At 41.7% G+C, this 27,925-nt stretch overlaps 1 long non-coding RNA gene across 2 annotated transcripts in view; it reads left to right on the top strand.

Moving 5' to 3' along the window:
• LOC144579731 (uncharacterized) overlaps positions 1-27,572 on the top strand; it is a 109,283-nt gene extending 81,711 nt beyond the window's left edge. For both annotated transcript variants that reach the window (XR_013527941.1, XR_013527942.1), the window contains 3 exons: positions 20,417-20,511; positions 25,923-26,013; positions 26,543-27,572. This is a non-coding gene — a long non-coding RNA (uncharacterized LOC144579731). The remainder of the gene's footprint in view (positions 1-20,416; positions 20,512-25,922; positions 26,014-26,542) is intronic.
• The last annotated feature ends 353 nt before the right edge of the window (positions 27,573-27,925 follow it).

Below are 27,925 nucleotides of genomic sequence, written 5' to 3'. Positions count from 1 at the left end.
TTCTGGATATCAGCCCTTTGTCAGATGGGTAAACTGCAAAAATTTTTTCCTATTCTGTTGGTTGCCGATCCACTCTAGTGACTGTTTCTTTTGCCGTGCAGAAGCTGTGGAGTTTGATTAGGTCCCATTTGTCTATTTTGGCTTTTGTTGCCAATGCTTTTGGTGTTTTGTTCATGAAGTCCGTGCCTACTCCTATGTCCTGGATAGTTTTGCCTAGATTTCCTTCTAGGGTTTTTATGGTGCCAGGTCTTATGTTTAAGTCTTTAATCCATCTGGAGTTAATTTTAGTGTAAGGTGTCAGGAAGGGTTCCAGTTTCTGCTTTCTGCACATGGCTAGCCAGTTTTCCCAACACCATTTGTTAAACAGGGAATCCTTTCCCCATTGCTTGTTTTTGTCAGGTTTATCAAAGATTGTATAGTTGTAGATATGTTGTGTTGCCTCCGGTGCCTCTGTTTTGTTCCATTGGTCTATATCTCTGTTTTGGTACCAGTACCATGCTGTTTTGATTACTGTAGCCTTGTAGTATAGTTTGAAATCCGGTAGTGTGATGCCCCCCGCTGTGTTCTTTTTGCTTAGAATTGACTTGGCTATGCGGGCTCTCTTTTGGTTCCATATGAAGTTCATGGTGGTTTCTTCCAGTTCTGTGAAGAAAGTCAATGGTAGCTTGATGGGGATAGCATTGATTCGGTAAATTACTTTGGGCAGTATAGCCATTTTCACGATATTAATTCTTAACCATGAACATGGAATGTTTCTCCATCTGTTTGTGTCCTCTCTGATTTCGTTGAGCAGTGGTTTGTAGTTCTCCTTGAAGAGGTCCCTTACATTCCTTGTGAGTTGTATTCCAAGGTATTTTATTCTTTTTGTAGCAATTGTGAATGGCAGTTCGTTCTTGATTTGGCTTTCCTTAAGTCTGTTATTGGTGAAGACGAATGCTTGTGATTTTTGCACATTGATTTTATATCCTGAGACTTAGCTGAAGTTGCTTATCAGTTTCAGGAGTTTTTGGGCTGAGGCGATGGGGTCTTCTAGGTATACTATCATGTCGTCTGCAAATAGAGACAGTTTGGCTTCTACCTTTCCTATTTGAATACCCTTTATTTCTTTTTCTTGCCTGATTGCTCTGGCTAGGACTTCCAGTACTATATTGAATAGGAGTGGTGATAGAGGGCATCCTTGTCTAGTGCCAGATTTCAAAGGGAATGCTTCCAGTTTTTGCCCATTCGGTATGATATTGGCTGTTGGTTTGTCATAAATAGCTTTTATTACTTTGAGATACGTTCCATCAATACCGAGTTTATTGAGGGTTTTTAGCATAAAGGGCTGTTGAATTTTGTCAAATGCCTTCTCTGCGTCAATTGAGATAATCATGTGGTTTTTGTTTTTGGTTCTGTTTATGTGGTGAATTACGTTGATAGACTTGCGTATGTTGAACCAGCCTTGCATCCCCGGGATGAATCCTACTTGATCATGATGAATAAGTTTTTTGATTTGCTGTTGCAATCGGCTTGCCAATATTTTATTGAAGATTTTTGCATCTATGTTCATCATGGATATTGGCCTGAAGTTTTCTTTTCTTGTTGGGTCTCTGCCGGGTTTTGGTATCAGAATGATGTTGGTCTCGTAAAATGATTTGGGAAGGATGCCCTCTTTTTGGATTGTTTGAAATAGTTTTAGAAGGAATGGTACCAGCTCCTCTTTGTGTGTCTGGTAGAATTCGGCTGTGAACTCTTCTGGACCTGGGCTTTTTTTGAGTGGTAGGCTCTTAATTGCTGCCTCGACTTCTGACCTTGTTATTGATCTATTCATAGTTTCAGCTTCCTCCTGGTCTAGGCCTGGGAGGACACAGGAGTCCAGGAATTTATCCATTTCTTCCAGGTTTACTAGTTTATGTGCATAGAGTTGTTTGTAATATTCTCTGATGATGGTTTGAATTTCTGTGGAATCTGTGGTGATTTCCCCTTTATCATTTTTTATTGCATCTATTTGATTGTTCTCTCTTTTATTTTTAATCAGTCTGGCTAGTGGTCTGTCTATTTTGTTGATCTTTTCAAAAAACCAGCTCTTGGATTTATTGATTTTTTGAAGGGTTTTTCGTGTCTCAATCTCCTTCAGTTCAGCTCTGATCTTAGTAATTTCTTGTCTTCTGCTGGGTTTTGAGATTTTTTGATCTTGGTCCTCTAGCTCTTTCAATTTTGACGATAGGGTGTCAATTTTGGATCTCTCCATTCTCCTCATATGGGCACTTATTGCTATATACTTTCCTCTAGAGACTGCTTTAAATGTGTCCCAGAGGTTCTGGCACGTTGTGTCTTCGTTCTCATTGGTTTCGAAGAACTTCTTTATTTCTGTCTTCATTTCATTGTTTACTCAGTCAACATTCAAGAGCCAGTTGTTCAGTTTCCATGAAGCTGTGCGGTTCTGGGTTGGTTTCTGTATTCTGAGTTCTAACTTGATTGCACTATGGTCTGAGAAACTGTTTGTTATGATTTCAGTTGTTTTGCATTTGTTGAGCAGTGCTTTACTTCCAATTATGTGGTCAATTTTAGAGTAGGTGTGATGTGGTGCTGAGAAGAACGTGTACTCTGTGGATTTGGGATGGAGAGTTCTGTAAATGTCTATCAGGTTTGCTTGCTCCAGGTCTGAGTTCAAGCCCTGGATATCCTTGTTGATTTTCTGTCTGGTTGATCTGTCTAATATTGACAGTGGAGTGTTAAAGTCTCCCACTATTATTGTGTGTGAGTCTAAGTCTCTTTGTAAGTCATTAAGAACTTGCCTTATGTATCTGGGTGCTCCTGCATTGGGTCCATATATGTTCAGGATCGTTAGCTCTTCTTGTTGTATCGATCCTGTTACCATTATGTAATGGCCTTCTTAGTCTCTTTTGATCTTTGTTGCTTTAAAGTCTATTTTATCAGAGATGAGAATTGCAACTCCTGCTTTTTTTTGCTCTCCATTTGCTTGGTAAATCTTCCTCCATCCCTTTATTTTGAGCCTTTGTGTATCCTTGCATGTGAGATGCGTTTCCTGGATACAGCACACTGAAGGGTTTTGGGTTTTTATCCAATTTGCCAGTCTGTGTCTTTTGATTGGTGCATTTAGTCCATTTACATTTAGGGTTAATATTGTTATGTGTCAATTTGATACTGCCATTTTGATGCTAAGTGGCTGTTTTGCCTGTTAGTTGTTGTAGATTCTTCATTATGTTGATGTTCTTTAGCATTTAGTGTGATTTTGGAATGGCTGGTACTGGTTGTTCCTTTCTATGTGTAGTGCCTCTTTTAGGAGCGCTTGTAAAGCTGGCCTGGTGGTGACAAAATCTCTGAGTACTTGCTTGTTCGCAAAGGATTTTATTTTTCCTTCAGTTCTGAAGCTCAGTTTGGCTGGATATGAAATTCTGGGTTGAAAGTTCTTTTCTTTAAGAATGTTGAATATTGGCCCCCACTCTCTTCTGGCTTGTAGTGTTTCTGCCGAGATATCTGCTGTGAGTCTGATGGGCTTCCCTTTGTGGGTGACCCGACCTTTCTCTCTGGCTGCCCTTAGTATTTTCTCCTTTATTTCAACCTTGTTGAATCTGACGATTATGTGCCTTGGGGTTGCTCTTCTTGCGGAATATGTTTGTGGTGTTCTCTGTATTTCCTGCATTTGAGTGTTGGCCTGTCTTGCTAGGTGGGGGAAATTTTCCTGGATGATGTCCTGAAGAGTATTTTCCAGCTTGGATTCATTCTCTTCGTCCCCTTCTGGTACACCTATCAAACCTAGGTTAGGTCTTTTCACATAGTCCCACATTTCTTGGAGACTTTGTTCATTCCTTTTTGCGCTTTTTTCTCTAATCTTGGTTTCTCGTTTTATTTCATTGAGTTGGTCTTCGACTTCAGATATTCTTTCTTCTGCTTGGTCAATTCGGCTATTGAAACTTGTGCATGCTTCGCGAAGTTCTCGTATTGTGTTTTTCAGCTCCTTTAATTCATTCATATTCCTCTCTAAGTTATCCATTCTTATTATCATTTCCTCATATCTTTTTTTAAGTTCCTTAGTTTCTTTGCATTGATTTAATACATGTTCTTTTAGCTCACAAAAGTTTCTCATTATCCACCTTCTGAAGTCTAATTCCATCATTTCGTCACAGTCATTCTCTGTCCAGCTTTGTTCCCTTGCTGGTGAGGAGTTTTGGTCCTTTCTAGGAGGCGAGGTGTTCTGGTTTTGGGTGTTTTCCTCCTTTTTTCGCTGGTTTCTTCCCATCTTTGTGGATTTGTCTGCTTGTCGTCTGCGTAGTTGCTGACTTTTCGATTGGGTCTCTGAGTGGACACCCAGATTGTTGATGATGAAGTATTTCTGTTACTTGGTTTTCCTTCTACCAGTCTAGCTCCTTCGCTGTACGACTGCTGAGGTCCACTCCAGGCCCTGCTTGTCTGGGGTGCACCTCTAGCAGCTGTGGCACAGTGAGGGATGCTACCAGTTTCTTTTTCTGCTATCTTTGTCCCAGGATGATGCCTGCCAAATGTCAGTCTTTTGGATATAGAGGGGTCAGGGAGCTGCTTGAGGAGACAGTCTGTACTTTATAGGAGCTCAATTTCTGAGCTGTGAGCTCTGTTGTTCATTCAGGGCTGTTAGGCTGCTATGTTTGATTCTGCTGCAACAGAGCTCATTAAAAAAACCCTTTTTTCTCAAATGCTCTGTGTTGGGGGGTTCTGGCTTTATATTTGGATGTCCATTGAGGTGTCCTGCCCAGCTAGGAGGCAGACTAGCCACTGTTTGCCTGCCGAGGCTCCACCCTGCTGTTGTGAGGTTCGCCCTGTTGCTGTAGGCTCTGCTGTTCTGCTGTGGTCTCCGCCATGCCCTGCGGTGGAGTCTCTCTGTTGTAGCGGGTTGCCTCGGCAACGGTCAGCAGTGGGCGTGTATCTCAGTAGGGATGGGTTGCCTCGGCAACGGCTGGCTGCATCAACAGTGGGTGTTTATCTCAGTTGGGGCAGGTTGCCTCGGTAATGGTGGAGGCCCCTCCCCCACAGAGCGTCTCGGACCGTCCGCTCAGGATCGTTTGAAATCGCGGTTTTGTTCGTCCTACTGGGCTATCCCAAACGCTCTGTCCCTGCAATCCCCTGGGCTGGCCCACTGTCCAAGTCTCGTTCCGTCTCAAGTCCAGCCCTCTCAAGTCTCAGGTTGCCAGTTCAACAGGGCACCCGGACAAGCGCGCCCTGTGGGGAGTGCTGGGTAGGGCTGGCCGCCGCCACCCCAGCTGCCGGCTTCACCATGCAGAGGTACTGCCTGGCATCCTGCGTCTCCTTTATACTTGGGAATTTCCCCATTCTGTGGGCAACAAAGATCAGTCTGGAAATGCAGCTCCAACTCACCTCTCCGCGGATTCAACGAGAGCTCCCTTCAGTTCATTTTCTTACCAGAATCCTCCTTGTGAAAATTGATCACAGCTCACATTGCTGCTTTTCTGTGCCACTTAGGGAATTTGAGGTGATACCTTTGGCCCTGACATCCTCTTGCCAAGTTTTCCCTTGTTCTACTTGCCACACTTTTTTGGCTAGCCTCTGAGCTATCCCACCTAGAGACTGCTCACCGGAGCTACCGGCAAGACATTGCCTACAGATCTGGCATGATGTGGCACTGGATGAGCAGATTATGCAGCAGGCAGTGCTTGGAGAGACTGACAACAGCAGCAAATCCAAGTGTTCTAAGTCATCATCTGGGCTCAACTAGAATGAAGCACATAATTCACCAATCACCTACAATTTTTGTTAGATGCACATAGTTTAGATCAAGAAGCAGCAGGCTGAGGAAGATGGCCAAATAAGAACAGCTCTGGTCTCCAGCTCACAGCGAGATCAACGCAGAAGGCGGGTGATTTCTGCATTTCCATCTGAGGTACTCAGCTTATCTCGCTGGACTGGTTAGACAGTGGGTGCAGCCCATAGAGGGCATGTAGAAGCAGGGTGGGGTGTCACGTCACCTGGGAAGTGCAAGGGGTTGGGGAACTCCCTCCTCTAGCCAAGGGAAGCTGCAGGAGACTGTACCATGAGGAATGGTGCATTGCAGCCCAGGTATTATGCTTTTCCCATGATCTTCACAACCCACAGACTAGGAGATTCCCTTGGGTGCCTGTACCACCAGGGACCTGGGTTTCAAGCACAAAACTGGGCAGCCATTTGGGCAGACACCGAGCAAGCTGCAGGAGTTTTTTCATCCCCCAGTGGCACCTGGAACACTAGCAAGACAGAACTCTTCACTCCCCTGGAAAGGGGGCTGAAGCCAGGGAGCCAAGTGGTCTAGCTCAGCAGATCCTATCCTCATGGAGACCAGCAAGCTAAGATTCACTGGCTTGAATTTCTTGCTGCTAGCACAGCAATCTGAAGTCGACCTGGGATGCTTGAGCTTGGTGTTGAGAGGGGCGTTTGCCATTACTGAGGCTTGAATAGACAGATTTCCCCTCACAGTGGAAACAAACCTGCCTGGAAGTTCGAACTGAGCGGAGCCCATGCAGTTTGGCAAAGATGCTATTGACAGACTGCCTCTCTGGATTCCTCCCCTCTGGGCAGGGCATCTCTGAAAGAAAGGCAGCAACTGCAGTGGGGCTTATAGGTTAAACTCCTGTCTCCTTGGGACAGAGCACCTGGGGGAAGGGGTAGCTATGGGTGCAGCTTCAGCAGACTTTAATGATCTTGCCTCCTGGTTCTGAAGAGAGCAGCGGATCTCCCAGCACAGTGCTTGAGCTCTGCTAAGGCTTGGACCAGCTCTTTAGTGGGTCCCTGACCCCTGTGTCTCCTGACTGGGAGACATCTCCCAGCAGGGGTCGACAGACACCTCATACAGGAGAGCTCTGGCTGACATCTGGTGAGTGTCCCTCTGGGATGAGGCATCCTGAGAAAGGAACAGGCAGCAATCTTTGCTGTTCTGCAGCCTCCAGTGGTGATACCCAGGCAAACAGGGTCTGGAGTGGATGTCCAGCAAACACCCACAGACCTGCAGCAAAGGGGCCTGTTTGTTAGAAGGAAAACTAACAAACAGAAAGAAATACCATCAACAACAACAAAAGGTATGTCCACAGAAAAACCCCATCTGAAGGTCACCAACATCAAAGACCAAAGTTCGATAAATCCACAAAGATAAGGAAAAACTAGTGTAAAAAGACTGAAAATTCCAAAAACCAGAACACCTCTTCTCCTCCAAATGATCACAACTCCTCACCAGCAAGGGAACAAAACTAGATGGAGAATGAGTTTGATGAACTGACAGAAGTATGCTTCAGAAAGTGGGTAATAACAAACTCCTCCAAGCTAAAGGAGCATGTTCTAACCCAATGCAAGGAAGCTAAGAACCTTGAATAAAGGTTAGAGGAATTGCTAACTGGAATAAGCAGTTTAGAGAAAAACATATATGACCTGATGGAGCTGAAAAACACAGCACGAGAACTTTGTGAAGCATACACAAGTATCAATAGCTGAATCAATCAAGCAGAAGAAAGGATATCAGAGATTGAAGATCAACTTAATGAAATAAAGCATGAAGACAAGATCAGAGAAAAAAGAATGAAAAGAAACAAAGGATCCAATAAATATGGGACTATGTGAAAAGACCGAACCTATGTTTGATTGGTGTACTTGAAAGTGACAGGGAGAAAAGAACAAAGCTGGAAAACACTCTTCAGGATATTATTCAGGAGAACTTCCCTAACCTAGCAAGACAGGCCAACATTAAAATTCAGAAAATACAGAGAACATCACAAGATACTCCTCAAGAAGAGCAACCCCAAGACACATAATCCTCAGATTCAAGGTTGAAATGAAGGAAAAAATGTTAAGAGAAGAAGTTTGGATTACCCACAAAGGGAAGCCCATCAGACTAACAGCAGATCTCTCTGTAGAAAACCTACAAGCCAGAAGAGAGTGGGGGCCAATATTCAACATTCTTAAAGAAAAGAACGTTCAACCCAGAATTTCATATCCAGCCAAATTAATAAGTGAAGGAGAAAAAAAATCCTTTACAGACAAGCAAATGCTGAGAGATTTTTGTCACCACCAGGCCTGCCATACAAGAGCCCCTGAAGGAAGCACTAAATATGGAAAGGAAAAACCTGTACCAGCCACTGCAAACATACCAAATTGTAAAAATCATTGACACTATGAAGAAACTGAATCAACAGGCAAAATAACCAGCTAGCATCATAATGACAGGATCAAATTCACACATAACAATATTAACCCTAAATGTAAACGGGCTAAATGCCCCAATTAAGAGATACAGACTGGCAAATTGGATAAAGAGTCAAGATGCCCCAAGAAGATGCATTACTTTTTCTGCCTTGTGCATGAGGTAGAAGACAGGTACGAATGAGTGATATGGGGAATTTTGGACTCCTTGTGAAAATTTGGGAATTCCTGTGGCTTATTTTTACTTTCTAAACTTTTATAATGTTTATTTTCCAAAAACCCTTGGTAAGTTTATTGGTGGATATTTTAGCTATTCCTAAGGTGATTCAGAGGAGGTAGTGGTAAGAATCAACATATCCCATGATACCAGTTATCTGGAAAATACAGATAAACTGAAATTGACACAGTTCTTTATGAAATAAACAGGGATTTATGTATTATTTTGGTTGTTGACACAGAGAAGAACTTAGAACGCCTATGATGAGTGCTACATTAAGGGTCCTGTCACAGCCTTAACCTCTCTGTGCTTTGGATTCCTGTTTGAGAAATGTCCTAGTATTTATTTATTTATTTATTTATTTATTTTTAAGTATTTATTTATTTCTTTAAAAATGTGAAAGTGAGTCTCTACAAGCACCTGATGTTACTTAGAAGAATAAAAATACTTTTACATGAGGCTTCCATAAAGTAACACGTGAAGACTTTGTAAATTCTAAATACAAACGTAAAAGCATTTCGCTTTAAACGTTTCATTGGCATGACTTTTCTTTTTATGTGTCATAGCCTGCTTATTACTGTTGATGTGACATCTAGGTGCTGCTTTTAGGCCCCATATAAGGATAGTCACAATTGTCCGCCTCCACATCTTTCTCTTGAATAATGTCTTCACTCTCCCAAAATATATATGACAAAGCGTGGCTAGCAATTAAATCCTCAGTGAGCTACAGGAGCCCCATTCTGGCCTTATTCCTTTACATGGCCAAAACTTTCTTAAAGGGTGATTACCTATAGTTTCATATATTGCCTCTAATTTGAGTTTATGGGTACAGAAATGCATGATACACCAGTCTTCCCTTCTCCTAGCCAGTTTCCTTTTAGGGGAGTTGGCAGAATATCACATGTTGCCAGAAGAGACCTCCTATAGTGCAGTCTCCTTGTTCATAGCATGGAAGCTGCCAGAATAGGAAACAGAGTGGGAAGATGGAACAGTGGAGTGAGGGTGGCCCAGGACACATGAGGGGCCTGCCATAGCTGTCCAGCCTGGTTCTGAGACGTGGGTACAAGCAGTAGAGCAAGGGCGGCCCGGGACACGTGAGGGTCCTGCCATAGCCATCCAGGTTGGTCCTGAGACCTGAGTATGTGGTGCTTCAGACAAGAAACTGGGCATTTTAGTTACCTGTTAGCCCTTCAGTTTGTGCAGGTGATGTGTTCTTAATCCCATTTTGATTAATAATTAACATTCATTCAGTTTACAGAACACCTTTCCTTGTGTTATTTTACCGGCCTTCTTAACAACCTGGAATATATTTATCATCTTTTTACTGGATAGGGGAAGAGAATTGAGGTTCAAAGAAATTAATCCAAAGCCATAAAAGCCAGTAAGTTGGAAAAACAGAACTTGAATTTAGGTTTTCTGGTTCCTGATTCTGCCTTTTTTCTATGAAAACTACCCTTTCCCTTACCATGATGATTTCAAGTAAACTAAAATGTTAAGTCACGTTCAATTTTTAAGAAGAGATAACAGATATTTTTTGAACACATACTGTGTGCTAGGCTTTGCACTATGTGGTTTTCCTTATATTCTTAAGTTCCTACACAAACTCTGTGAGTTATGCACCACTGTGATCCCCATTTAACAGATGAGGTAAATTTCTCTACCCAAGTAACATGGCTTGTAAGTGGCAGAACTGGGATTTGGATGCCAGTGTTGGGCTCTGATGCTTTGCTCTTAATTATGGCATTATGTTGCCTCCCTAAGAGCTGGTTTAATCTTGATGACATTGAGAGTTGTCTTTGAAGCCAGTAAGTGAGGAATTGGAGGGAGAAGTCCCATAGGTGCCTGGAAAACACAGTAATGGATCCTTAAAGAACTCAAGGCAGGCAGGGCTCTCTTGCTCACATGCAACCTGATATGCTGATGCAGGAAAGTATGTGGTGTGTTGCCCTGTGGTGAAGCCCAGGGGCTTGGACAGACTTCCAGCTTTTATCGTTTGTCCTTTTAAAGGCAATTAGAAGACAGAAAGGCTGCTTAGGAAACTATAAGCTCATGAGCTGATTTTAAAACATCCAAGGACAAGCTACCATGTCTGAAAGTAATTCAACACCTTTGGTTAGCGAATTCTTCTTATAGTGGTAATGCTAGGGACAAGGTCACTTTTATTTATTTATTTATTTTAGTATGTAAAAATTTAAGATACCATCTTGGATTATACCTTGAGTATGTGTGATTTTGAAAAAGTGAAGATGCATCTTTTGCCCCAGATCTAGTCTCATTATTATAGCAACAAAGAACTCCAGCAGTAAGATAGTTTCTTGCGGTCTCTCAGTAATGACACTTGCTTTGGGAAAGTTTCTAGGGAGCCTCAATTATGGTGCACCTGGGGAAGAAAACATGATTTACTATTTTGTTCACTAACTTGAAAATCTTGAGAAAGTGTGAACTCCCCATGAGTTGGGTCAGTCTGGCCTCTGCCTTTGTGGATTCCTGACATTGGTATGTTGTAATGCACCTGCTTGATCAAAATTGGTGTTGCAGTTATGTTTTGGAGGGTAAAAGAAGGTAGGAGAAGCATTTTGCTTTAGCAAATTGTGAAATACAAATTCCTGTATGGAAGGTGAGTAAATGATGATTGTGCAAGCCGGAATGCTTTTGGAAGTGAAAGAGGGCACTATGCCTCATTATACCAGGACAATAGCCTAGATCACAGTTGTCCCAGAGAAATGGGACATATGCTCACCCTCCTTTCCTGAGTCTTAGTTTGCAAGGAAGGGGTTTCTATAAACCCAATGCCAGGTGTTGTCAGTTATGCACACCCACCACCCTCTTTTCTTCCAGAGTGAGCCATACAGATATCTAGGGATTATCTAGATATAGAAATGTCATGCACTGTTTTACTACTCTAACATCCTGGCTTGGGCAGTTTACTTCTTTGCCACATAATGCAGAGAAATACCAAGCACTCTGCCCCTCTTAACTAAGAAGTGAGATGCGATGGACAGCAGGCTGCACTGGTTCTGCCAAATCAGAAATCATGGGTTTGAGCCTTGGTGCTGCTGCTTTCCATTTGTGCAAACTTAGAGAATTTACTTTATTTCCCTTTGAATCTCAGTTCTCCGTTCTGTGGAATGGGATTGATAATTAATACCTATCCAGTCTATCTTTGTGGTTCATTGTGAGGGTCAGGGAGCAAAGGGCATGATAAACAGTACAGCACTATCCAAATGTTGGCTCTTAATGAAGTACTCTTTTACTGTTAACTAGCAGATGAACACTGGGCAAGTTTTGTCACCTTTCTAAACCTCCCTTTTCCTTATCCACAGAAAGAGAGGAATATATTCGCTTTTCCAAGGGACTGATTAATACATAGAGCACCTTCTCTACACAAAAGTGAATTAGCTTCTTTTTAAATTGGGCTTTCCCTCGGATTAACTGTTTTGTTATTTGGAATTTTGTTTGTTTTTCTCAACATGGTTGTCAGGGGTTGATCTTTTGGTGTCTTAAATGTCCTCACCTCAGACAAAAGAACATTGGTAAGCTCTGCAGACCATTTGAGTGGCTCCCAGGCAGGACTGAAGATGCTGACTGGTGCCGAAGCTGGGCTGGGAGGATTCAGGGGACAAGCTGAGGAGTGACAGACTGCAAGGCTGCCAAGAAACAGCACAGGGAGCTCCTTCCCTCATGCCGCTAAAAATACTGCTGGGAAAGTAATTTCTCCGGTCCTATTTTAGAAATTAGAGACAGATCCACCATATTCATGTTTGGATCCTGGTCAGCCTTCTGGATTGAGTTTTAAATTTCAAGAGATATTTTTTTTGGTAGGGGTAGGGCAGTTAAAACAGTCTGCAGGGTTTGAGAAGCAAAATTTGAAAATGCTGTTAAGGAAGATATGTGTTGGGCATTATGTAATTATTATTATTATTATTATTATTATTATTATTTTGAGACAGAGTCTCACTCTGTTGCCCAGGCTGGAGTGCAGTGGTGCCATCACACAACTCACTGCAGCCTCGACCTCCCAGGCTCAAGCGATCCTCCCACTTCAGCTTCCCCAGTAGCAGGCACTACAGGTGCATGCCACAGGGCCCAGCTAACTTCTTTATGTTTTGTAGTGATGGGATCTCACTATGTTTCCCAGGCTGGACTCAAACTCCTGGGCTCAAGCAGTCTTCCTTCCTTGGCTTCCCAGAGTGCTGGGATTACAGGTGTGAGCCACCAGGCCTGGCCACAATTTTTGAAAAGGCTTTATTAAAGACAATCAAAATGTCATAGTGACAAAATCCTTCCAGCTGTTTGTTTGCCCATGTCATTGATTATATATATATGTTTTTACTTATGGTAGATTTATAAAAGGATATTTTCCTCTTTCCCTTTCCTTAACTTTCTTTTCCCTCTTTCTCTTCTGAAAACTTCCTTCTGTCCATGTTCTTCACTCCCTCTTTCCTTTCTCTCTCAGTGACTGTTTGATACTGGGGCAGAGGCCCTCTCGGTGTGTGGAAGTCTGTCTGTCTCTTCTGGTGCCTGTCTGCTCCGGCCTTTTACTGTGTACTTTGTTCACTCTCTTTCACAAACATTTACTGAGTAGCTATTAGTATAAAGCACTGTATCTGGCCCTTGGAGAGGAGTGGGGGAAAATACAAAGATGAATAGCACATGGTTTCTGCTCTTAAAGGATCCTACAAAGTAGTGAGAGAGACATAAGTTCAAAATCAAAACAACAAGGGAATGAGTGTATGGGTGGGGGGTGGGAGGAGGAGTGGTATTTGTGTATTAAAGCAGGCCAATTGCCTAAAATCAATTTCCCAAAGCCATTTCACCAAATGACCAATATACTGAAAGACCAACTGACTGAAAACTAATTTGCAGTTGGCCCAGAGCTTCCAGGTGTTGCCATAGAAAGAATTCTCTTGAAGTTTCAAAAGGGGCAACCTCAGTTTTAAAAGAGGGACCGCTTTTAAATTCTGGCTGAGGGATATATCTATGGTTGAGAGTCCTGTTGGATCTGGCCATGGGAGAGCATTTTGTATGCATAGTTGCAGTAAACAGAAGCATGGTTTGTTTAAATAATAGAGATTATTGTTTTTTATTTATTAAAAAAACTTTTTTGAGATGGTTTTGCTCTTGTCACCCAGGCTGGAGTACAATAGCGTGATCTTGGCTCACTGCAACCTCCGCCTTCCGAGTTCAAGTGATTCTTCTGCCTCAGCCTCCTGAGTAGCTGAGATTATAGGCACCTGCCATGACACCAGGCTAATCTTATTCCTGATGTGTCAGTTGTGGTTCCAGCAGGAAATAGATGGCACATAAAAACTTTGAAATGTGAAGATTGTCTAGAGAAAGGGCTCTTCTCAAGGCACGGGTAGGATTAGGAAAACCAGCAAGGGATAGAGCAGTCTGTGGAGGTGGCAAAAGCAGGAAGCCGTTGCCTCTGGAACCTGGGGAAGGTGGCTGTACTGAGAGGGCCACCAGACTGGAGGAGGGGTCCCCTTCTCATCTCTTACAGGTGCTTCTCACTGGACAAGCCCAGCTGTAAACTAAGGAAAATGATTTCCTGTCACAAAAAAGTGGATCCTGAGGGCATTCGCTATATCAGGTTATGATTAAATAACATGGCACCAAATTACCATTTTGTTTCCTCAAGGAAGAATATGGTTGACATTTTAGACTTAAAAATCAGCATCCTTCCAAATTCATCAATTAAGGGTTGAAATGTTTAACGGGGTTCCCAAGAAAATTCTTTTTAGCAAGAGGAATTCTCTGTAATTCACTGTGTGGGTGTATACAACAAACAATTTTGGAGTAGATCTTTGTTCAGAAAATTCATTTGCGTGACACTCCCTCATGTGCATAATGTAAGGTATTTTTAGAAGGCATAATAGAATCTTCTGTTTGGCTTAATAAAGCAACTCTGCTCTCAGAGTATGGGGGATTAGGTACCCTGGACTTGTCACAAAGTCCAAAGGGTTTTGGGAGAAGGCTGGGGCCCAGCACATGCTAAGGTTAGAAGCCTACTGGCTTGATTCTGGCTCTGGAGAATGGTACCTTAGTGTGAGACTGAAGCAAGAGAGCTGGCCTCCAGGGTTATATAAAGAACTGGCAGAGCAGTAAAACACCATGGTTGCTAGACTGTGCAGGACCAGTGTTCAACAGTGACACCGTGTGGTAGGGATGAAGCTTGGTGTTAGTGGCGACTACATTTCTCACTTTCCATCTGGACTCATTTCCTTTGGATCAAGTAAGTTTCTGGGGTTCTTGGATACTGAAAGAAGAAAGTGTTCTCAAGAGGGTGATCATAGAGTACCTGGTGATAAAGACAGATGCAGCTTTGAGGAATTAATCAGAGCAATAAATGAGATGTGATTTGATGTGTGCCTTAAATTGGTAAAGTAGATCATATTTGCTGTAAGACAGTGTTTCCATAAACAGAGATTTGTTCATTGCTGACTAGATGTTCCAAGTGCCTTTTTAAAGGCAGAGGCAGAAGCAGTGGTTGCAGTGGGAGGAAGAAGGAATAAAAATAATTTGTGTTAGAATTGCCCTGCTTACACATCCTCCATATTCACAGCTTGCATTCCAACACCACCCCAGCTTCAACTTAGAGGTACAGAGAAGAGATGAGGGCAGAGGCAAATGCCCTCCTGGGGTAACTTGGGGCTATAAAAGTTTACCAAACCAATTTTGGACTTGTAAAGAAAAATTTGCCAATTTTAAATGTGAGATTCAGAAAATATAATTAAGTATAAAGTTTATTCAAATGCAAAGCTTGAAGATAGCCACCCAGGACACACCAACTCTAGACAAATGAGGTCAGTGTTCTAAAGTGGAGGAGTTAAGGTTTTGCTTACATCAGCAGAGACAGAGAAGTTCCAGCAGGATGATGACATTTTCCATACAACAGTGGACACTGCTTGGATTATGGGTGCACCAAAATCTCCAAAATCACCATTGAAGAACTTATTCATGTAACCAAACACAACCTGTTCTCCAAAAACCTACTGAAATCCAAAAAAAAAACCCCACCCAAACCAATTTTCTGTGCAAGATCACTGTGTATACCATAGCGATTTGATTGGTTACCAGTTGCTACATTCCAAGGAAGATTATTCCTCTGTGAGGTGGGGCAGTGATCTCAGGGAGTCTTATCTCTGTTGCTGCATGGTCTTCCTAAGTATTTACTGGGGAAAAAAAAGTAGAATTTGTAACTGCATGCCACGTGACTCAGGCTGCATAGCCACACTCCTCTCAAGGCTCAGAACATTTTATGTTCCAACAGGTTTAGGTTTGAATAATTTTAATTCACAAAGTGAAATGGAATTCCGTGACATGTTACTAGAATTTCTTATAATCTCGGTATGGAACATCAACTTTAAACCTGGAAGGGAGATTTGAAGAAGGGTGTTAGTTTTGTTCTGTGTTTAAGAGAAAAGTATCACAAATATAACTTGTTTATTGATCAGTGTGAACTTGGTGGGTAACAGTTTTCCTTTTTTCCAGTTACTGCCCCTGCCTGTGCTATGTTGGATCTCTACTTCTCCCTGATAGCAGAATTGTAAAAGCATCCTGGGCAGATTTGATAACTTCCTAGTCATTTCTAGTTATTTAAAGTCAGGGCAGCCTAATTCAGTTTAAAGCTCTGACTTATAGTCAGTTTGAAACTTTGCTCACCACAGCCAGGTTTGGGTTTAGGGAGGAGGTCTGAGGATGCTGTTGAGGCTTATTTCAGCACATATTTTAAGCTGGAGGAATTTGAGAAAACATAAAAAGCAGCAAAGTCTCTCTGATCTTCTCCTGCCCTTCTGTCCTGAAGCAGGTCATAAAACCTAGGAAAAATGTTCTGATCTTCCCCTGAAACTGGCCATAAGATCCTCAGGTGAGAGTTGCCCTCCCTATACCCAGAGGAAAGGAATGGCAGGAGTTCAAGACTAGCAGAGCCAACATGGCAAAACCCCATCTCTACTAAAAAAAAAATACAAAAATTATCTGGCATGGTGGAGCATGCCTGTAGTCCTAGCTACTCAGGAAGCTGAAGCAAGATAATTGCTTGAATCTGGGAGGTGGAGATTGGAGTGGGCTGAGATTGCGCCACCACATTCCAGCCTGAGTGACAGAGGGAGACATCATTTCAGAAAAGCAAAAACAAAAAAAAAGTAGCTTAAAATTCTGAGAGGCAGGATGGTAACACTTAGACATAAGACAAAAACTTTCTTCATGTTTACAGTTTTTTCAGCTATACTGAGAAAAACAGATTTTTAAAAATAAAGTTTAAACAAAAGTAAATGAAATATGAAGTACTGGTTTTGAATGATTCTGAAAAAAAAAAAAAGAAAAACTTTGGATTTTTCCATTCGTATGTGCTAAGAAGATGGGAGAAGGAAGAAAACCCCAGGTTTAAAGATGAACTTCAAATCTGAAGTGTCTAATTTGGCATTACAAAAATGTAATGGTAAAATAGCAAATTAGAAGTTTAGTTGGGAGATCAAATTTGGATTAAGAAAGATATTTTATTTAAAAAGTACTTTTTTTCTATACCCCTCCCTGGCTAATGTGATTCTTAGAAATACCTTAGAGAAGCCCACGCTGATGCCATTCATAATGTTCCTTCGGAGTCACTATTTCTCTGGTTGCCTGAGTGGAGTATCTGCCCCTCTCTCTTCTGGTTTGTTTCTCCACTTGTAGTCAGCCTTAAAGTCCAGGACTCCAGCCACCCTGCTCTGAGCGTCAGAGGCATCTATGTCCTCTTCCCTGTTGTCTTCTACCTCTTACAGCTCCCACAGCTTCCTTTTGCTCTATCTCAGCTCCACTTTCTGCCCTTGCAATGTATTGTGTTCCACATTGAGACCTGAATCTCCATCCTCAGGAAAAGTTCATGACACTCTTGTCAAAAGGCAAAATCGCAACAAATTTTGTTAAATGATCAAATTGACTTTTATTTCTGATTCATGAATGAGGGTGGCATCTCCTTTAAACATTTAGGAAAGGTGCCGTGAGGAGCTGAGCGGAGGAGTTTGGCTTTTTAGGCAGGAAAAGACCAAAGAAAGCAGGAACAGGAAACACAAAGTGGATCAGTTACTTAGGTTCCTCCCCCGTAAGGGTTACAGCAGAGGGGACTTCTTTATCCTGCCAGCTAAAGCTGGCCTGTGTGGGGATTTGGCTGTATCTTGCCCTCTTGATTTCTCAGAAGGTCAGATAAATAACTTGGAACTTTTCCATGAGTGACTCCATTTTGGTTTGGTCTGTTGGCCTACTGCTGGAGCTAAGTCCAAATCAAGGGACTGCTATAAATGTTGTTTAACTCTCCTCTGCTTCTAAATCTAAAGTAGCTCCTTCTGTCCACTGAGGGAGATCCAAACTCCTTGTTGAAGAATAAGGTCCCCTAAGGTCCCTTTAAGAATTTAAAGTCCCATAAGTTCCCTTTTGATTCCGCTATTCCCCTTCACACATGATAGCTCTGGCCCCAGCCCGACTATTATCAATGCTATGTTGGCTCGAAGCATTACCTGATTGTTGCAAGGTAGAAGAAAATTCTATTTCTAAATTCTTTTTTTCTTTCTCTTTTTTTTTGAGACAAAGTTTCACTCTTGTCACCCAGGCTGGAGTGCAATGGTACGATCTTGGCTCACTGCAACCTCTGCTTTCTGGGTTCAAGTGATTATCCTGCTTCAGCCTCCCAAGTAGCTGGGATTACAGGTGCCTACCACCACACCCAGCTAATTTTTGTATTTTTAGTAGAGATGGGCTTTCACCATGTAGGCTAGGCTGGTCTCGAACTCCTAACCTGAGGTGATCCACCTGCCGTGGTCTCCCAAAGTGCAGGAATTACAGGCGTGAGCCACCGTGCCTGGCTCACTTCTAAATTCTTGCAGCACTTCCCTCAGGCACCTCTGCTATGGCACTTACCACATTTTACATTGTTTTCAAATGTATAAAGAATGAGTTTTATCTCTTCTTTTTTTGGAGACGGAATCTCGCTCACTTGCCCAGGCTGCTCCAGTGGCACGATCTTGGCTCACTGCAACCTCCGCCTCCTGGGTTCAATTAATTCTCTGCCTCAGCCTCCTGAGCATCTGGGATTATAGGTGCCTGCTAGCATGCCCGGCTAATTTTCATATTTTTGGTAGAGACAGCGTTTCACCATCTTGGCCAGGCTGGCCTTGAATTCCTGACCTCATTATCTATCTGCCTCAGCCTCCCAAAGTGATGGGATTACAGGTGTGAGCCATCTTGCCCAGCCAGGGTTTTATCTCTTCCAGTAGACAGTATGCCGAATATGTCTGTACCTGTTGCCGTCATCTTTGTATCAACCTCATTCATGTCTTTCCCAGTGTTGCTTCTCAATATATGTTTTATTTAAGTCAATTAATTCTGCTGGGTTTAATTGGGAATATTTGATGAAGTTGAGTTCATTGGCTCAACCCTTTGATGGAATTAAATGTAGGCTTGGTCTTCAAACTAATTTATTGTTCAGATCTTTCACAAATCAGGTCAAATGTGGGACCAGACTTGATAGCTCTTAGGACATCCTTGAAAGAACGGGGCTCCCTCAGGTTTTACTTGTCCGAGATCAAATTCAGAAAAGAGCCTCAATGACTTGAGTCAGTCTGGCCTCTCAGGTGAGCACCACTTTTGATTCAGCACATTCTTTCTGATGGTAATGGATTTTGCATACATGACTACTGTGTTTGGAGCATTTCTTTTATGTGACTTTGCCACCCTGTTAGTCCAGGAATGGGACCAAAGAGACAGGACAAGTGGGTACAGTGGCACATGGAGTATTGAAGCACCGTCATTCATCTGGGATAATACCCAAGGTTCGTTGTCTCATGTCAAGGAAATCAAGGACACGGGCATATGTGGAATGAGGTTAAGAGCAGAGGTTTAATGGGCGGAAGAAACAGTAAAGAGAATAGCTCTCTCTCCTGCAGAAGAGAGGTGCACCCCAATGGGTTTTCTGGGTCTGTGCATGAAGGGGAGTGTTGAAGGGTTATAGATGAGCTTGAGGAGGTGGTGTCTGATTTACATAGGGCCCAAAGATTGGTTGGACCAGGTGTGATATTTACATAATGTGGGGAGAAGCTGGCCACTTCACCCTAATCTTTTATTATGCAAATGAATTTTCTACTTGGTCATCTCCATGTTGTCTGCTCCTTACTGTACACGTGGTTGACAAAGAAAAGGGAATATGGAACCTCCATTTTGAACATGCCTAGCCATCAGGTAGCCCTTTCCAATTGGTGCAGCTGCTGGTGTACGTTCCCCCGTGCAAGCTTTGGAAAGCTTGCTTAGCTATGTTTGCAGCTCAATTTTACAGGCTGCTTTTTGTTAGAAAAGAAATGATTTTACAGTGTGACAATTTCTCAAGGACCTAGAAATAGAAATTCCATTTGACCCAGCAATCCCATTACTGGGTATATATCCAAAGGATTATAAATCATTCTGCTATAAAGACACATGCACACGTATGTTCATTGTGGCACTGTTTACAATAGCAAAGACCTGGGACCAATCCAAATGCCCATCCATGATAGACTGGACAAGGAAAATGTGGCAAATATACACCATGGAATACTGTGCAGCCATAAAAAACAATGAGTTCATGTCCTTTGTAGGGACATGGATGAATCTGGAAACCATCATTCTCAGCAAACTGACACAAGAACAGAAAATCAAACACTGCATGTTCTCACTCATAGGCAAGTGTTGAATAATGACAACACATGGACAGGAGGGGATCATCACACACTGGGGTCTGTTGTGGGGGAATAAGGGAGAGACAGTCAGAGGTAGGGAGGTTGGGGAGGGATAACATGGGGAGAAATGCCAGATATAGGTGATGGGGGGATGGAGGCAACAAACCACATTGACATGTATGTACCTATGCAACAATCCTGCACGTTTTGCATGTGTACATCAGAACCTAAAGTGCAATGAAATATATTAAAAAAATGATTTTTGGGGTTGCTTTTTATTAAAAGGAAAACCTTACTGAGGACTTCCTTACCCTCACTATGTGCCTAAATAATTTCTTTTTAACTTTTATTTCAGTATTATGGATGATCAGCTCTCTCGGATGAAAGTAGAAGAGACGGTAGACCAAGTCCTAAACAGTGACACCCAAGTCATTCTCTTCAAGTGGGAAGGTAGGGTCACCCTCTACTGTGACTGATGTGCAGGAAGCCTCTGGATGTGTGCTGGGCTCAAAGCTTCTCTTGTGATTCTTTCAGATTGTTTACCATCTTCACCATTTCCAGGTTATGCTGGTTCGGTCAATGATCAGATATTTATTGAGCAAGTACTTGAGGCAAGGCATCAGACTAGATACTATAGAGAAACAAAGTAAGTTTCAGTCATGTCTCTGCCCTTTAGACATTTGTAATCTCTTTGGGAGAGATGTTTCAGATTGAAATAGTCATGGGAAATGTCAGTTATATAAAACAACATTGAGCATATAACATAATCATGAAGAAAAGCCTAGCTACAAAATATTGGTAGTTCAGAGGATTAAATGAACACACACTAAGAGACACCATGCACATTGATTTAAGCCACTCCTCTTCAAAATATGCCACAATTCTCAGACATTTCTAAGCTTTTTGAAGAACTCAATGAATGACACATCATACTGCAGGTCAAAATTTCTTTGATGCTAACTCATACCCTGATAGCTCTAATCATCAGCTTATTTAGGGGTTCTTTTCTAGGAATAAATGGAATGATGAGGAAACATAAAGGATAAGAAATAGTGGATCACTGGAAAAATTCTAAATTGTCTTCTCTGCATAAAAGTCTAAGACATAAAATACTGAAAATATTTTAGTGCCAAGTTGAGCAGACACCTATTTCTCCATATTGCAGATTAAACCTGGAGCATTTACTTGCTTGAGGCCAGAAAAAGATCCATGAATGAATATTAATAGATGCCTGCACCAGAAGATATGACATACCTGGCAAGAATGTCCAAGGCACCCAATTAAACACTGAAATTAGAAAGGTTCTTTGAATTTAAAATGACTGGTACTTAACAAAGGAATCATAAAATCTAAAAAACAAAAAAAGCTATCATTTATGTATCTTAATCAACAAACCAGGAAGCAGCCACAGCAGCCTGAGATCTGAACTTGGAGGCCCAAGGGTCAATGTAAGTGACTGCCAGTCACACTTACGATGTCACAGCGTAGGACACCTTCTCATATCTCAAATCACTCTCTGCAATAATTATACTATTATTATCTACTTCATGGGAGCATTGAGAACTGAGAGGAGGTGGGACAGAGGAAGTGTTCTAATTATTACTAAGTCCAATTCCTACATATTTAAAAGGGACTGTAAACGTTTAACTGTGAGGGGAATTTGCAGATGTTTGTCTTTCAGTTGTTGAATCCCAGTTATGGGTGGTCTTTCACTCTGCTGTACATATTTGGTCTATTTCCCTCAGTGCACTATGGAACAGAGCCTTCACTGAGTGCTGCTGTCTTTCTCCTGGAGATGGCTGTCCTGGCATCTGTCCTTCCAGTTCACCTCCACCCCCTCCCCAGCACCCCCAATACACACACACACGCACACACAGACACACACACACACACACACACAGGAACTTCACTTTCTTTACCTTCATCTCTGGCTCTTATTTTCCTTCTTCCTCCTTTAGTGAGTGATCAAGGAGAAAGAGATGTCCTAGTTTCTTTCCCTGGGCTTCTCCAAACCCCATTTGGCCTCTCAATCTGTCCCATCCTGGGATCTCCACCGAAAAACTCAGCTTCATCTTGTCTCCCAGCTTATACTAGCTTAGACTCCTTTGAGTGCATTTGAGAAAATGCAATATTTTAGTGGGCGTTTTTATTTTAAAAGATAGGATTTTTTTTAATGCTTTAATTTATAGATTCTAGATTTTGATCCCAACTTATTCACAGGTTTTCTTGGTCAGCAGTTTCTGGGTACCTCTTCCTGGATCCCTTTCCTTTGTGCAACTCAGGTCAGAGTGCATGCTAGTCTTAGCCACCTGGCCTTTCATCCCTTGTGAATTCAGGATGACCCTGCTGCTGGGGTCCAGGGTGGCTTAACTATTCTTGATCTTGTTTACATATATATAAAACAAGACATATATATAAACAAATATATATATATAAACAAATATATATATATATATAATTTGTTTAGTCACTTAGTTTAACCCTCTGGTCTATGGTTCTTAAGAGCTCGATGAGCTCTTGTATTAAAAACAAAGCAAAGCAAACAACAACTTAACATTTTTCTTGATTACCTACTCTGAGGCAGGCAGTGTGCCATGTGATATGGAGAATACAAAGCAAAGCAGGTGTCTGGCTTGAGTAGTTCAGAGCTTAGCGAGAAAGAGGGACAATATCCATATAATTGCAGTAGAATGGGGCTAAAACTTTGGTAGATGTTTAAATTTTTTTGAGTACCCAATGCCCAGGCCTCCTTTCTATTCTTGGGGAGCCGGCAGAGGTTGCAAATTTGAGCTAGGCAGGGCTTTCTTTCACTTCGTATGATCTATAGGAATTCATTCTTTCATTATCTCCAGCAATAAAGATACCAGCATGTGACCATGCTCAGCCAATTTAATGCTCCTTCCAAGGATTTCTATTTTGTTTTGTTTTGAGACAGAGTTACACTATGTCACCCAGGCTGGAGTACAGTGGTGCTGTCTCAGCTCACTGCAACCTCTGCCTCCCGAGTTTAAGCGATTTTAATGCTTTAGCCTCCTGAGTAGATAAGATTAAAGGTACACACCACCACACCCTGCTAATTTTTTATATTTCTAGTAGAGGTGAGGTTTTGCCCCGTTGCCCAGTCTGGTCTCAAACTCCCGAGCTCAGGCAATCTGCCGGCCTTGGCCTCCCGAAGTGTCGGGATTACAGGCCTGAGCTACTGTGCTTGGCCCTGCCAAGGATTTTGAATCCAGATGGAGAGAAATAAAGATACAGGGACTACTATTGAGAAATGTTTTAAAGACTGTGGCTGCAGCACTCAGTCCAGAAACTAGTTTGGTTCTAGCACACTTACCAATTTACTCCAGACTTCCAGGCATTCCATATCTTCCAATATATTTATTTTCATCTTTAATTATTTAGAGGTATGTGTGTGTGTTGTTTTTCTTGTTTGAAATCAAGAACTTTGATACTGAAATTAATAATGGGGAATGCAATGCAGACAACAGATCCTTAGAGATGGGAAAAACTAAAATTGGGAGGGGGCAGTCTGTGAAACTTGCATTAGTATTGGTTATGGGATTCTGGCAACCATGGCATGAAGTGGTGAACACTAATTCAGTGACCACCTATGGTCACTTGTAATGAAGCACTCATTGAAGGCAAGGTTTCAGGAACCACTTTACTGCTAACACAGAGTAGTATGAAGGTATAAGAAATGAAGAGTAGTGGGTAAGGTGGATTCTTTTAATGGTACTAGAAAATCTAAAGAAAGAAAATGATAGGTCCAAATACATTAATTCAGCCTTTGGCTGTTTCCTAAGACTTGGGGGAAGAGGACTTACTTTTGTTCCTGTAACTCCCTTGCTGTGTGAAGCCAGTTCTTCTCAGGTCTTAGCCATCTGCCATCCTCACCTCCTCAGCCTAACTTATCAATAGAATAGCTGCCAGCTTTGAGTGGGGTTCAGGACAAGAAGATGCTCTCTGGCCGATATAATCAGAAGCACAGACAACTAACTATAATGGTGAGCAGTGCTCATGGCTCAGCACAGCCAGAGCTGTATCTTAAAGGAAATCGTGCCATTGATTAGTTCAAAATTTCTATCACAGTGCCTGGGATTCTACCACCACCACATTTATCTTTTGTGAGCCAGCTGAGCATTTTCCCAGAACTTTAATATTATTTTTTCATGAGTAAGTGTGCTCTAAACCTCCCCCAAATCATTAACAAATACAGCTTTGAAACATAGGCTGTTTGTTCCTGACTGTGTGTGGGTGCATGCGTACACACACAGAGAGGGACACAAATAGTTCCATGTGTAAACTCATTGAGCTTTGGTTTTTACTTTGTATAAATATCTTTTAACTCAAGTGCATATTTTTCTACTTAGCATAGTGTAAGATGCATTGTAAGCCTTTAGCCAGTAATTTTTGTAATCAATAATTTGCTGAATCAAGACATAGGCACTAAAAATCTCTGATTCCCTCAGATTCATAATGCAACATATTTTATTTTCCTCATTGATTGAATTTCTTCCTTGCTTGGTTTGACTCCAAACTTGTAAAGAGTTCATATCACAGAAAAAACTATCCCATGGTGAAGAAAAATGAAAACATGTTTAAATTGTTGAATCTCTCTTACATCTTTCTTTTGAAGGAATGCTTAACTAAAGGCAGTTAGCTGGCCACAATCACCTATAAAATGCCTTCTTTCTTGGGCTTATAGAGTTAAAATTTTATCTTTTAAAAGTTTTTATTTAAGATGAGGTACTTCTCTGTCTCCCAGACCGGAGTGCAGTGGCATGATCATAGCTCACTGCAGCCTTGAACTCCTTGGCTAAAGCCATCCTACTACCTCAGCCTCCCGAGTAGCTGGGACTATAGATGTGTGCCACCATGCCTGGCTAATTTTCTCCTCCTTCTCCTCCTCTTCTTGTCCTCCTCCTCCTCCTTCTCCTCCTTCTCCTTCTCCTCCTCTTCCTACTCTTCCTCCTCCTCCTGCTTCTCCTTCTTCTTCCTTGATGGGGGTTGCCCAGACCAATCAAACTTCTGGCCTCATGAGATTCTCCTACTTTGGCCTCTAAAATGCTAGCATTACAGGTGTGAGCCACCACAGCCAGCCTGAAATTTTATCTTTTGAAATTAGTATGGTTTATCAGTTTTTAGAGGGCCCATTTCTATATAACAAGGGAAATTAAATACCTTTTACTGCTACAAAAATAGAATTAGGTACATGTGGTTTAAGGAACAGATGTGGTTTTGGATGCTTAATCATGTGTCATTTGTTAAGGCATATCTTCTATAGAGGTATAACTGATATGAATTTGTTATCACTGGAAGCCTCTACTTTCTGAACAAATTTTAGAAATGAAATAAGCCATTTCATCGTGGAGTTGGGAGCTCTCATGGTAGGGTCTATGTTATAACTGAAACTTCTTTGAAGAGTTTATTTGCATAAATACAACCTTTGTTTAAAGAGATGATCTATTGGATGTAGATGAGGAGTTGGCAGATTTTTTTCTATAAAGGGCTAGATAGTAAATATTTTAGGTTTTGAAGACAGCTATGGTCTCTGTTTCTCTTCCTCCTCCTCTCCATCCTCCTCCTCCTTTACTTCCCTTTCCTTCTCCCAATTCCTTCCTCTTCCCTGGACATCCCTCTTCTTCCTCTTCCTCTTTTTCCTCCTTTAGTCCATTAAAAAGGAACAAACCAATTGTTTGTATATAAAAACAATCTGTATACTGAATCTGGCCTACAGGGCACAGTTTGCTGACCCCTAAGGTAGATTATTGTATTAGAATAGGGTGGGCAACAATAACAACTCTAAAATTCTGAAGTCTCTGTGACTTAATATGTTTATTATTTATTTTACACCTATGCAGGTCAGGTGGCCCTCCTTCATCTTACAGACATACTAGATCCTCATCCACCATCCTCAGACTTCCTGCAGAATAGGGCTGGGACCAGGATGAGGTAAGCGAGCTCTTCAGGGCACATAGTCCAAGGAGGTCCCGACCCTTAGGTACATGAGGGCCTGCCTCTGAAGGGGAAGACAGAGCTAGGGGATCACAAGGCACTCTTTAAAAAATATTTTTTTTAGAACAGTCTTAGAATTACAGAAAAGTTGAGGAGACAACACAGAGAATTCCCATAAATCTGTATCCAAGTTCCCCTGTTATTAACATTTTATATTGGTTTGGTGCATTTATTATCATTAATGTATGAATATTGCTACATTAACATTAACCAAAGCCTATACTTTATTCAGATTTCCTTAGTTTTTACCAAGTGTTCTTAAAAAAAAATTCCCAGGATCACATCTGGGATACCACAGAACACTTAGTTGCCCTGTTTCCTTAGGCTCCTCCTGGCTGTGATAGTTTCTCAGTTTCCTTGTGTTTGATGACAGTTTTGAGGAGTTCTGGTCAGGCATTTTGTAGGATCCTCTTCTATTTGAATTTGGTGTTTTTCTTACAGCTAAACCATTTTTGTGTGTTTTAAGGAGGAAGACCACAGAGGTGAGGTACCATTTTCCTCACGTCGTATCAAGTGTACACACCATCAACGTGAGTTATTGCTGTGGATGTTGACTGTGATCCCTACACCAAAGCAGTATTTGTTACCCTCTTCCCATCTTCCCATACTGGACTCTTTGGAAACAGTAATGAAGTGTAGCTTGCACCTAGGTAGTAGAGAGTAGCTACATAAGTTATTTGGAATTCTTTTGACTGGGAGGCCTGACTTTTTTTTCCCATTTATTTTATTTTTTTGTTTTATTTTAAGTTGACAAATAATAATGGTATGAAATGATTAAATCTGGGTAATTAGCATAGCCACCTGAACTATTTATCATTTCTTTGTTGTGATAACATTTAAAATCCTCTTTTAGCTATTTAGAAATATGCAATGCACTCTTATTAACTATAATCATCTTGCTGTGCAACAGAACAGAACTGATTCCTCCTATCTAACTGTAACTTTGTTCCCATTGATCAATGTCTCCCCTTTCTCTGTACACCCCTGCACTCACCAGACTCTGGTAACCATCATTCTATGCTCTACTTTCATGAGTTTAACTTTTGTAGATTCCATATATAAGTGAGACCATACACTATTTGTCTCTTTATACTGGGCTTATTTTACTCAGTGTAATATCCTCTAGGTTCATTCAGGTTGTCAAATGACAAAATTTTCTGTGTATTTTAAGGCTGAATAATATTCATGGTATGTAGATATCACATTAAAAATTTCATCTGTTGATTGATACTGAGTTTGTTTCCACTTCTTGGCGCTGGTGAATAATGCTGCAGTGAACGTGGGCATACAGATATCTCTTTGGCACACTGACTTCAGTTCCTTTGAGTATGTACCCCACAGTGGAATTGCTAAATCATATATATAGTGGTTCTACTTTTATTTTTTTGTGGAACATCCATACTGTTTTCCAAAATTGCTATACTAGTTGATATTCCCACCAGCAGTATATAAGGCATCCCTTTTCTCCACAGCCTCTGCAACACTTAATCTTTCAATCTTTTGATAATAGCCATTTTCACAGGTGTGAGTTATATCTCACTGCAGTTTTAATTTGCATTTATCTGATGATTAGAAATCTTGAGCATTTTTTTTTTTTGAGATGGAGTTTCGCTCTTGTTACCCAGGCTGGAGTGCAATGGCGCAATCTCGGCTCACCGCAACCTCCGCCTCCTGGGTTCAGGCAATTCTCCTGCCTCAGCCTCCTGAGTAGCTGGGATTACAGGCACGCGCCACCATGCCCAGCTAATTTTTTGTATCTTTAGTAGAGATGGGGTTTCACCATGTTGACCAGGATGGTCTCGATATCTTGACCTCGTGATCCACCCGCCTTGGCCTCCCAAAGTGCTGG

The sequence above is a fragment of the Callithrix jacchus genome, chromosome 16, assembly GCF_049354715.1.
Source record: "Callithrix jacchus isolate 240 chromosome 16, calJac240_pri, whole genome shotgun sequence".
NCBI lineage: Eukaryota > Metazoa > Chordata > Mammalia > Primates > Cebidae > Callithrix > Callithrix jacchus.
This window is presented reverse-complemented; position numbering and strand designations above follow the sequence as displayed.